This window comes from Triticum dicoccoides, chromosome 7B (genome assembly GCF_002162155.2).
Source record: "Triticum dicoccoides isolate Atlit2015 ecotype Zavitan chromosome 7B, WEW_v2.0, whole genome shotgun sequence".
Classification (NCBI taxonomy): domain Eukaryota; kingdom Viridiplantae; phylum Streptophyta; class Magnoliopsida; order Poales; family Poaceae; genus Triticum; species Triticum dicoccoides.
This window is the reverse complement of record NC_041393.1, coordinates 697,219,296-697,229,235: the sequence shown is the minus strand read 5'-3', so window position 1 is coordinate 697,229,235 and position 9,940 is coordinate 697,219,296. Positions and strand designations below refer to the sequence as shown.

At 44.1% G+C, this 9,940-nt stretch overlaps 1 long non-coding RNA gene across 11 annotated transcripts; it reads left to right on the top strand.

The window, feature by feature from the left end:
* The first annotated feature begins 1,030 nt into the window (after positions 1-1,030).
* LOC119337276 lies at positions 1,031-8,704 on the top strand. Of its 11 annotated transcripts, XR_005163134.1 has the most exons (11): positions 1,031-1,492; positions 1,588-1,684; positions 1,879-1,983; positions 2,417-2,526; positions 3,422-3,620; positions 6,298-6,483; positions 6,642-6,720; positions 6,926-7,063; positions 7,459-7,527; positions 7,803-7,994; positions 8,339-8,704. It is a non-coding gene; the product is annotated as an uncharacterized LOC119337276 (long non-coding RNA). The 11 variants fall into 11 exon arrangements; XR_005163138.1 differs by lacking the exon at positions 1,588-1,684; XR_005163133.1 differs by having other exon boundaries at positions 1,031-1,684.
* The last annotated feature ends 1,236 nt before the right edge of the window (positions 8,705-9,940 follow it).

Here is a 9,940-nt window from a genome sequence, read left to right as displayed (position 1 = left end):
ATGTTTGGCAGACCATGTGCTGCACTTGCAGCTGAAGAATTCAACGCTTACCCTTAGATTTCAGGTGCTGGTGATGCACTTGTTCTGTTTGATAGATTTTACACTTAGTCTATTAGGCCAACTCTAACCGATCCCCTATGAGGCGGTAAGGGCGGATAAAATTTGGTTGTAGTCCCTTATGTCGCACCTAGCCGAAGACCTAAAACCTACGAGGGAGGATAAATTTTACTCCCGCGCCAAAAAAACCCTCCAGCCTGCCTAAATATGCTCGGCGCTTGCGCAGCCGAGTAAGACTGGCACACCTCTTTCTTCCGCCCTCTCGCCTCCGTCTTTCCCGCCGCAGTCGCCACCAGACGCCGCTGTCGCCACCGATGAGCGGCTCTCCCACCGGAATGGGTACCCAAGACCCTACCACTACCCCGCTTGTCGCCGCTGGAAACCACCCCCGCGTCAAAAAAGAGGTTGGGGATAAAAAAAGTCCACCGCGGACTCTAGCACCGCCTCCAACTGCGACAAAGGCCACCGTGGTGGCGACTACCTCTCCGGCAACAGAGCTCTAAAATCGATAGCGGCGGCGACAACCCTTGTCGAGGCGATCGTGATCGAAGAATAAGACCGTCCACATCTGATCTAGCGCCTCGTACAGCGTCTCCAACGCCCCTTCTGGCGGCAGTGTGGCGACGAGCGGCGAGGTCCGGAGGTGGCGGCGGCTGGTTGAGGCAGTTGATGAAAATGATATAGAGAAGACTGCCTCTTCCCCTTGTTAGAGTCCGAAGGAAAATGAAGTAATCTCAGGCCATGTGCCCTCGCAGCCGTCCGATCGGCCCCCCGAGCGCGTCCTGGCCGTCAGATCTCCGAATGGACCGATTACAACCGTCTGATCGAGCTCGCAGCGACCCTGGCCGTCCGCTCGGATTCGCCATGCCACCGCCTGTAAATTCTGTGCCCCCCGAGGGTATTCTCGTCTTTTCTCATCGCAGGAGAGGGGGTCGATAGGGCGCCGACAGCGTCGTCCTCTCCTCATGTCCTCACTCCCCCCCGCTCCTCATTCCCCTAACCCTAGCCCATTCTCCGCGCCGCTGCCGCCGCGGCCTCCCGTCCCCTGGCGCCGCCACCATGCCCACTCGCTGTCGCGCCTTCCCCTCCTCCTCGTCCTCTCGCTGCTCAGCAGGAGGAGCACGGCTCGCCGCCGGTCCTAACGCGTTGCCTCCCTCCTCCGCCCCTCCCCTCGAGCCGCCGGTTGGCGCCTTCCCTCCCTGCCTCGCCTCTTCTCCTCTGCGTCGCCTGGGTTGGATGAACCCTAGCCTCCACTCCCCCTCTCCCCTTCTCAGCCGCGCTCTCTTCTCTCTCCGCCCCCACTCGCGCCGCCACCCACCGGGAAGCACCACGGCTGCTGCTGCTCCTCAGGCGAGCTCGCACATCATCATCGGGAGGCGAGGACGCTGCTGCTGCTCCGCTCATGGACATGGAGCCTTCCTCCCTGCTCGTCAAGGTGATCTCTCGCCCATATCCCCTCCTCCTATTCTTCTTTTTCTTCTTCTCTACCCCCATCTCGTCTTCTCTCTATTCTGTTGGTACAACGGCTAGCGACGGCAACGCCGACAACCAAGGAAAGCTCCGGCGAGGTCTGCTCCTTCTCCACCCGTAGAGGAGCCTGCCAAAACACACACCATGGAATTGGAAGGTCCCCTCCCCCCTCTCTCATCTGTGTTCCCTTCCCTCTTTCTTCTACTAGCCCGATTCCACTTTTTTTCTGCTCTTGTCTTGTGTGATCTAAACGTGCTCAGATCCTTAACTAAGTCATTAGCAGAATATTTGTTTGCTTATCACACAACAACTCATCCAAGGGAGACCCCTCTGCCTATTTCTTCTCTTCAGAGGTGAGGAGAGGAGAGGAGAGCAAATGAATTAATGAGAGCAGAGGAATTTATTTCAAATCACAAGATCCTTGAGTCAAAACAAAGCAAGATTTACAGCTTCCCGGTAACAAACAAAATCCCTGCACCCACTAGCCACAAAGAGACGCACAAAAAAATTGTGTGTTCAGATATAAGATAGATGAATTGATGGATCTTTAATAATTAAGCCATGTATGTATGTATGCGCTGGTAGGTAGTTGATGTAGTTTGAAGCAAGCAAGAAGCGTGGAGAGGCTGTCATGTCACTCTTTACCTGATGATAAGAGAATTCTCTGTTCTAATGTCACTTACCTGATAAATAAAGCCAATTTGGTTTGCGGCTTTCTGCCATTCATATGTTGTTCGATGATGCGGTCTGAATCATGCACACATATTTCTCCAGTCCTCACTGTTAGGCCTTTGGCTTCATTCATACTGGTTACTTTGGTTCTATTAATTAAGACAAAGTAGAGTAGGAAACCTCACTCACTGTTATTTCTCTTGTTCCTCTTGTGTAGCAGGATTCAGTTCGCTACAGCACCGTCGCCATCATTGTTGTGATGAGCGCCTTGGCGCTGCTGCTTCTGTGTGTTGGCGCTGTTCGACGCCCGCTACAAAACCAACCAGGGTGAGCTCCTTTCCTTGCCTCCGGTGGGTGCTCTGAGCTCGTCGTGTACGTCAATGTTCATTATTGTGACACGGTTATACAGCGTTGTGAATGGACAAATTCAGTTTCGTCTGATTTTCTTCTTCTTCAATTCTCTTGTTTGCCTTAGGATGAACTGAAACTTAAATGTATCCTTCCTGTCTAACAGTGAAGATCGATTTGGAGTGGTGGGTTTGTGGGAGCTTAGTCAACTTAATGCAGTGTGTGCTTTGCGCGTTGTTTCTGATGAAGCAGCATACTAATCATACTGATTCAATGTTCTAATCCAAACATGTGTAGTGCATAGTGCAGTTGCCAATATTCTATCTTTTATGGAGTTTCTTGAGATTTATTGTGACTGCTATGATGGAGTTTTTTTTACAATATTCTGTGTCCTATGGAGTTTCCTGGTCGATGGCAGGCTGTCATGATTTTGGTTGTGACAGTCTTTTAGCTATGACTTTCCCTACTAAATATTGCTTGTGCATTAAACATGATTTATTTACACAGCTTTCAGCTATACAGAGTACATTAGCAACCACTAGAAAGAATATATTTAACCTTACTGCAAGTTAAGGGGACTTGCTGTGTATTTGCTGATTAGTGGTTCCCTATCCTGGATATGTCATATTTTTAGTTAGTTAGTGGCCTATATGACTTTGATTTGGCCCAGGATACTTTTGTACGGTTCTTGATTTGCTAGCATATATATTCTGAACTTAATTTTGTTTGCTCTTACTTGGTGTTCTTTCTTATAATATTTTTTTATATGACGTAAGCTTGCTCTATTCACAAGAGTTTCTCCATGTTTACGAAAGAAAGATTGGGTTCAGAGCACCTTCCATGTTATATTTGATTTGTGATTTCTGATGTTCAGGTCAAGGCGAACTTGAAGGAATACATGCAGCCACCTTTGTAACGCCATTGGCTTTGTAGACTTCTTGTACCTTCAGTGTCCATCTTCCACCTCCCGGTTCGCTCGGCCTCAGCCAGGATCTTCCCCACCCTGCTCTTATGTTGTGAAAACTCATGCATGCCGAAAGCCGCCTCCATGCTGCAGCTGCCGCAACCTGTAGGTTGTCTCTCTGTTCTTTTTTCTCTACATTTCTACTTGCTCTGCTAAATTGTTACGCATGTGCTTGGTTGATTACTACTTACACTGAACTTGTATGAATGGACAACAGCCAGCATTAGGCTGATTCAGTTCCAGTAGCCAATTTATTTTTTGTTCTATATTATTCAAACATATATTTATATCTTTCTATATTGTCAGTTCGACATCTTCCAGTCGTTTTGTGTGTAAGATAGTTATATAATAGTTTTACTCCATGACTATCTCCTCCCCCTCCTGCTATTCCACTATCCATCTCTCTTCCTCTTCCTCTTCCTCTCACTCACTGATTTTCTATCTAATCGACCATGAACAACGAATTCTGAAATGTACAAGTAGTAGATAGAGACCTGTCCAAATATGATTTGCCATATGCTGTTGTGCTTGGTTTAGAATCGCTTTACAAATATTAATTTCTTACTAATTGATACACACGTGACTACAGAAGCTGTATTAATTGTGTGGATAGATTAAGATCCGGTGAACATGCATACATTCAGTTCTGCTCTACCCTCCAGTTTTGATTGCCAATGTGATTGCTTGATATTTAACCTATGGCTGATCTTGCTAGGTCCATGCTCCGTCCGATCTTCAGATGAAACAATCTGGACTGTTGGATCTCATACGAAACAATATGGGCGCACATGGTCGCCGCGTCGCTGCTGGCCCTCGGCTTCCCACTAGTAGAAAAGAGGGCTTTGGTCCAGGCCGGGTTAGCCCATTAGTCCCGGTTCAATCCAGAACCGGGACTAGTGGGGGCATTAGTCCCGGTTCGTGAGCCCAGGGGGCCGGCCGGGCCACGTAGGCCATTTGTCCCGGTTCGTCTGGACCTTTTAGTCCCGGTTGGTGCCATGAACCGGGACTAAAGGGTGCGATGCCCATTAGTACCGGTTCGTGGCACCAACCGGGACTAAAGGGTTAGACCTTTAGTCCCGGTTCGTGCCACGAACCGGTACTAAAGGTCCCATTTTCAAACTCTACCCCTCCGGATCTCCTTTTCAGTTTTCAAAAAAATAAAATAAAATGATGAAAATGTAAAAAAAAAATAAAAAAATAAGTTTCCCATGTGATATGTGGTCTAGTTGTTGGGAAAATTTGCAAATGTGAATTACGACTTTATTTGCAAAATCTCTCTAGAATTTAGTAAAATGGGCATAACTTTTGCACACTAACTCGGATGAAAAAGTTTTTTATATGAAAAATCATCTATTCGAAAAGTTACATCCAAACTTAATTGGGGGAACTCTGTTAAACATTTTTAAAATCCTCAAAAACCTAACAGAAAAAAAGTTACGGGGCTTTTAAGATCTAGAGTGGAAAAAATTGAAAAAATTTCAAACTGTGTGGTCAAACTGTGGTCAAACAATGGTATAACTAATTATTCTAGAATATTAGTGTTACTACATAATTATTTCAGTTATTTTGAATTTTGGTCAAATCTGGTCAAACTTTGGTCAAACAATGGTCAAACTAATTATTCAAGAAATATTAGTGTTACTAAATAATTATTGTTTTTTAAAACAATAGTTTCAAACTCAAACAGTGAAATGTGTCACTTCATGCTCACACAAAATTCCTGAGGGTTAATAGGATTGACATCTTACTATTGTCAGGAAAACAACAAGTGCAGACTTGGAAACGAGGGAGAATAGAATCCGGAAATTAAGCGTGCTCAGGCTGGGGAAGTGGGAGGATGGGTGACCTTTCGGGAAGTTAGATGATTAGGAATGATGAGGGGTGATTAGAGATTAGAGGATAAATTGAGCAGTGATGAGGGGTGGTGATTAGAGATTAGAGGTTAAAATAATTCAGAAATTTAAAAATAAAAAAAATTTAAAAAAATTCAAAAAAGAAAAATCATAAAATTTCCTTTAGTCCCGGTTGGTGTTACCAACCAGGACTAAAGGTGGAGCTCCACGTGCCCGCAACCTTTAGACTAAAGGGGGGAGGCATTAGTAACGACCCTTTAGTCCCGGTTCAAGAACCGGGACTAAAGGCCCTTATGAACCGGGACTGATGCCCCCTTTTCTACTAGTATCCTCTGCCTGGTTTGTGTGATGGGTTCCAGCGGTGTGGAGTTGGAGTTTAGTGATGGTGACACCGGTGTCTCATGCAGGAGTAGGTGCTGACGTAACAAACTTTTTAAATCTAATTTAGTCAGGGTACAAATTGTTAAGAGTCAGCCTTTTTATATGAAAAGGAAAACAACCTTTTTTATATGTTACTGTCGATTATTTTGTATATTGGCCTTTCTTACACATTACTTTTAGTTATAGCTCATGTATTTATAGGTTGTGCATTACCGCAGGCCCTCACTGGATAACTATGTTCTGTGTAAAGTGGACGTGATTGGTCAGTAAGACACACAATGATTTTTGGAACTGATATCTTTACTTTGTTCAAGCGGATCGGTTTTTCCTTACAAAAACGTGTAGTTATTTTCACCTGAAATAAGATGATCTGGCTTGTATTTAAAAACATGTTGCAAGTTTCTTTATTGGGAGAAGATTTTCTTTTCATCGATTCTGTAAAAGAATTTTCATAGGACTTTTGGGAAATATGAAAGCCCAAATATTGCTTTGCTAGCTAGCATAAATTCTGGTACCATCTGATCTAATATTTCTCACCCCCTTCTACTCCAGATCAAGCAGGCAGCGGCGACACTAGACGAGGTGTCCTTACACTGCAAGGCTGCCCTCGACATATGTGAAAAGTTTGCCGAGTTAATTATTGTCCTGAGTCAAACGAAAATCTGAAAACTATCAAAGAGATGTCGAATGATGAATATTTTCAGATGCCGACAGGCATGGTAAAACGTGTTTCCGTAGGTCAGTGCTGAGCATGCTTATTTAAACCTGAAACAGTCTTTATATTGGCGGGTTCTCTAATTTTGTTTTGTTTTGAATTTCACTAATTTCTTTCAATTATGAGCTTGATTCAATGTCCTGCATTTTAGAAAGCTCAAGCATGAATTGCTCTGTTTCAGGATTTAAACTTCTTGAGTTGTGCACAGAGAAAGAAACTTGGATATTCTTAATCACACAAAGGTGTTTTCTTACATTTAGGTGCGTTCTTTTAATCTGTGCATGAGCTAGGTTACATGCACTCCCCCTGTTCTTTTGATCTTGTTTGATTATGATAAGAAAAAGAAGAAATACTTCTATGATGGCAATATGGTCCAGAGTAGTGATTTTCATTTCACAGCTCAAACTCTACCTCTTTGATCTATCTCATATCACTGAAATTGTGTTTTTGTTTTGTTTATCCCAGGTTGACTATTATGTGCTCATCATTGACTCCACGACCGCTGGTTTTGAGGATGGTACCTCCCAAGAATGACCAGACCCGTGAGCACGTCGTCCTTGCATTCACTCTTGGAGTGAAGCAGATTATCTGCTGTTTAATAAGGTATACTTTCTATTAAACTTCAAAACGCGGATTCTCATGGGTGACCATAAGATTTTTGTACTATTTTGCTATCCACTTGATCAGAGGAGTTTCGAATAATTTAGTACATTGGCATTCCCCTGTTCATTAGTACTGCAACCCTTTTTATAATTAGATGGAGCCACTGAAATTCTGGAAGTGAACATGTTTTATATTAGAGTGAGTATGATAGAACCAAAACGTATTTTGCCACCCCTTTAACTACATGTTAAATGCAAAGGTTTATTCCAAACTTGCAACCTGGGTTCTTTGAGAGAAAACATTCCGTATGGTAGTATGAGCATTTTGTATAGCACTGAGATTTACTACCGACGTAACAGGATCGGACCACTAAGAATTCTTTAAAAAATGAATAGATGTCCCTGAGCTCTGAGAGCCGCCGGCAAGCCACACACTGCAGGGACAAACGAGGGCATCGAGCCGAGGTGAGCCCCTCCCCTTCTGCCAATGCCTTTTATGTGGCTCTCCTTTCAAGTGGTGCTCCTAATGATGTAATATGTCCTATCGAACCATATCACTATCGGTTATGCCCAATCTATTACAAGAACTTTATGGTTTATTTGTATGTTGCACTGGGCACTGCTATATTTGAATCATGTATCAAATTGCACTCTTATGCTTCTGGGTTTATTTCAACATTCTGCCTCAACATGTTCTGCTGCTTTAGACAATCTACTAACCATGGGCATAATTACAATAGATGATGCCAACTTGGTGGAGCTCAAGAAATGCCAAAGACAACTCATAGCTGAGCAGTTCTGGTCATAGTGCTATATGATCGTGTGAATCCTTTCAGAATCAGCTCGCCTCTTTAACCATGACAAAGGAAGGGTCTCATTCAGAGAGCGACGACGATAACACTCCATCAGCTAAAAGTGTCAACAAATTAGAGGTAATCATAGTATTGGGCAGCTTTCACTTGCATTCCTATAATACTACATATCATCTTATGTACAAATGGATATTGACCTCTAGGATGGCCTCACTGAAACTGACATACCCTCCCTCCTACTCTTCAGACTTATACAACTATATGTATTACTCATGTTTGTTGCTTTCCCAATGAAACATACCACATGCCCAAAAAAAAACCAAAGTCCCATCCTACTGCCTGCAGGACTTTAGTCTTTAAAGACTAAATGCATGGGTCGCATGTAAGCTGGTTTTTAAAATCGTTTCCTATAGCATCTACAGAATTTATCAGTGTTTAAGCAGCATACGTGCTCTTCTCTGCAGCTATCAACTGTCGTTGGGAATCTCGAAAGACACGCTTCAGTATTATGCCTCTTATAAGTGAGAAGCCTGAATTTGTGCTCTCTTTTGGTAGATGCGGTATGTAATGGTGAATCACGCCGACCTCTGAAATGCATGGAACTTGGTGTTGAGTTATCTGAATTGCTGCCCAGGATTCAGTTTGTATTTTATTTACCTGTAGTATGGTATGTAATGACAAGGAAGTTGAGGACTAGGCATGGATGTTGTTTAACTTTATATTTGCTGGCGACTGTTTCTTAAATGGTTAGCTGGTCCATGTAGTGTAATTTGTTGAGCCTTTTGATGCGCTCTTTGATTTTCGATTCATTCTTTGTGTCTGATTAAACTTACCAATGTTGCTACCAAAACTTATGTACATGGCAACTCTAATAGAGTTTTAACTATCTAAATTTTCATAAGACTGGATCAGGTGCAATGTTAAACGACTGTAAATTTAGTTTGTAAACACAACTGCATTATGCTATTTTTTATATTTGCAATGCTTCAATGACTCTATTAGCGGGTTGGATATTACTATACCCGGCAGCGGTGCTGCCGGGTGCGGCAAGCCGCACTTCCTACCTAGTTTACTAAGAGGGGGAGTGAATTGAGATGGACCAGTGCTGGCGTGGGCCTAAAATGCCACGCCATAGCTAATTACAACCCCCTAAAAAATAAGTTAAACCAAATAAAAAAGGTGAGGACAATAAAAGAGTAAAAATAATAAAGTCTCATAATATTAAAAGACTCAATATAATAAAAAAGACACAATATAATGAAAGACTCAAACTAATAAAAGTCTAAAATAATAAAAGACTCAAAATGATAAAAAAGACTCAACATAATAAAAGACTAAAAATAATAAATACTGAAATATAATATAAAATGTTCGCTAGTTACAAAAATCTATCATTACTTTAACTTGTAGACTGCCCGTGCGTTGCCACGGGCTTCTTAAAATGTGTACCGGATGCATATATAAACATGTCAAATTTCACATATAAAGAAAAGATAACCATTAAGAGCCTCTATAGCCGGGCGCCCCAAATCGACCTTAAACGTCCGGGCAGCCCGCCCGGTCACAATTTTTTGACCCAGCCGGGCCCCTCAAACAGGCTTCCTACACCCGGGCTAACCGGCACCCCTCATATCCAGCCCAAATATGGGGCGAATATGGGGCACCCGGGGCACGCCCGCCACGTCGATCTGACTGCGGGGTCCCAGGCAAAAACACCCAGAAAACCGGCGGTACGACGGACGCAGCGTCCGTCGCCGTGGTGTGAACGCCGCGTGGCGCCGCTCTAGCTCGCCGCCCAAGACCAAAACCGGTTATTTAAACTGGCTGGTGTCCCGCAACCCTAACACATCCACCTCCCCCTCTCCACGCCGCTAGTCCGAGCACATCCGCCTCCTCCCTCTCCCGCTCCGGCGCTCCGCCATGGTCCGGAGCAAGATCACCTACTACGCAATGCTCACGCCGGAGCGCCACTACGAGATCCAGCAGGAGATCCGGGTAAGACAAGCCGTGTGCACCGCCCGCATCGCTATCGGGTTGCCTCCAGACTCGCTGAAACTGGAGGAGCA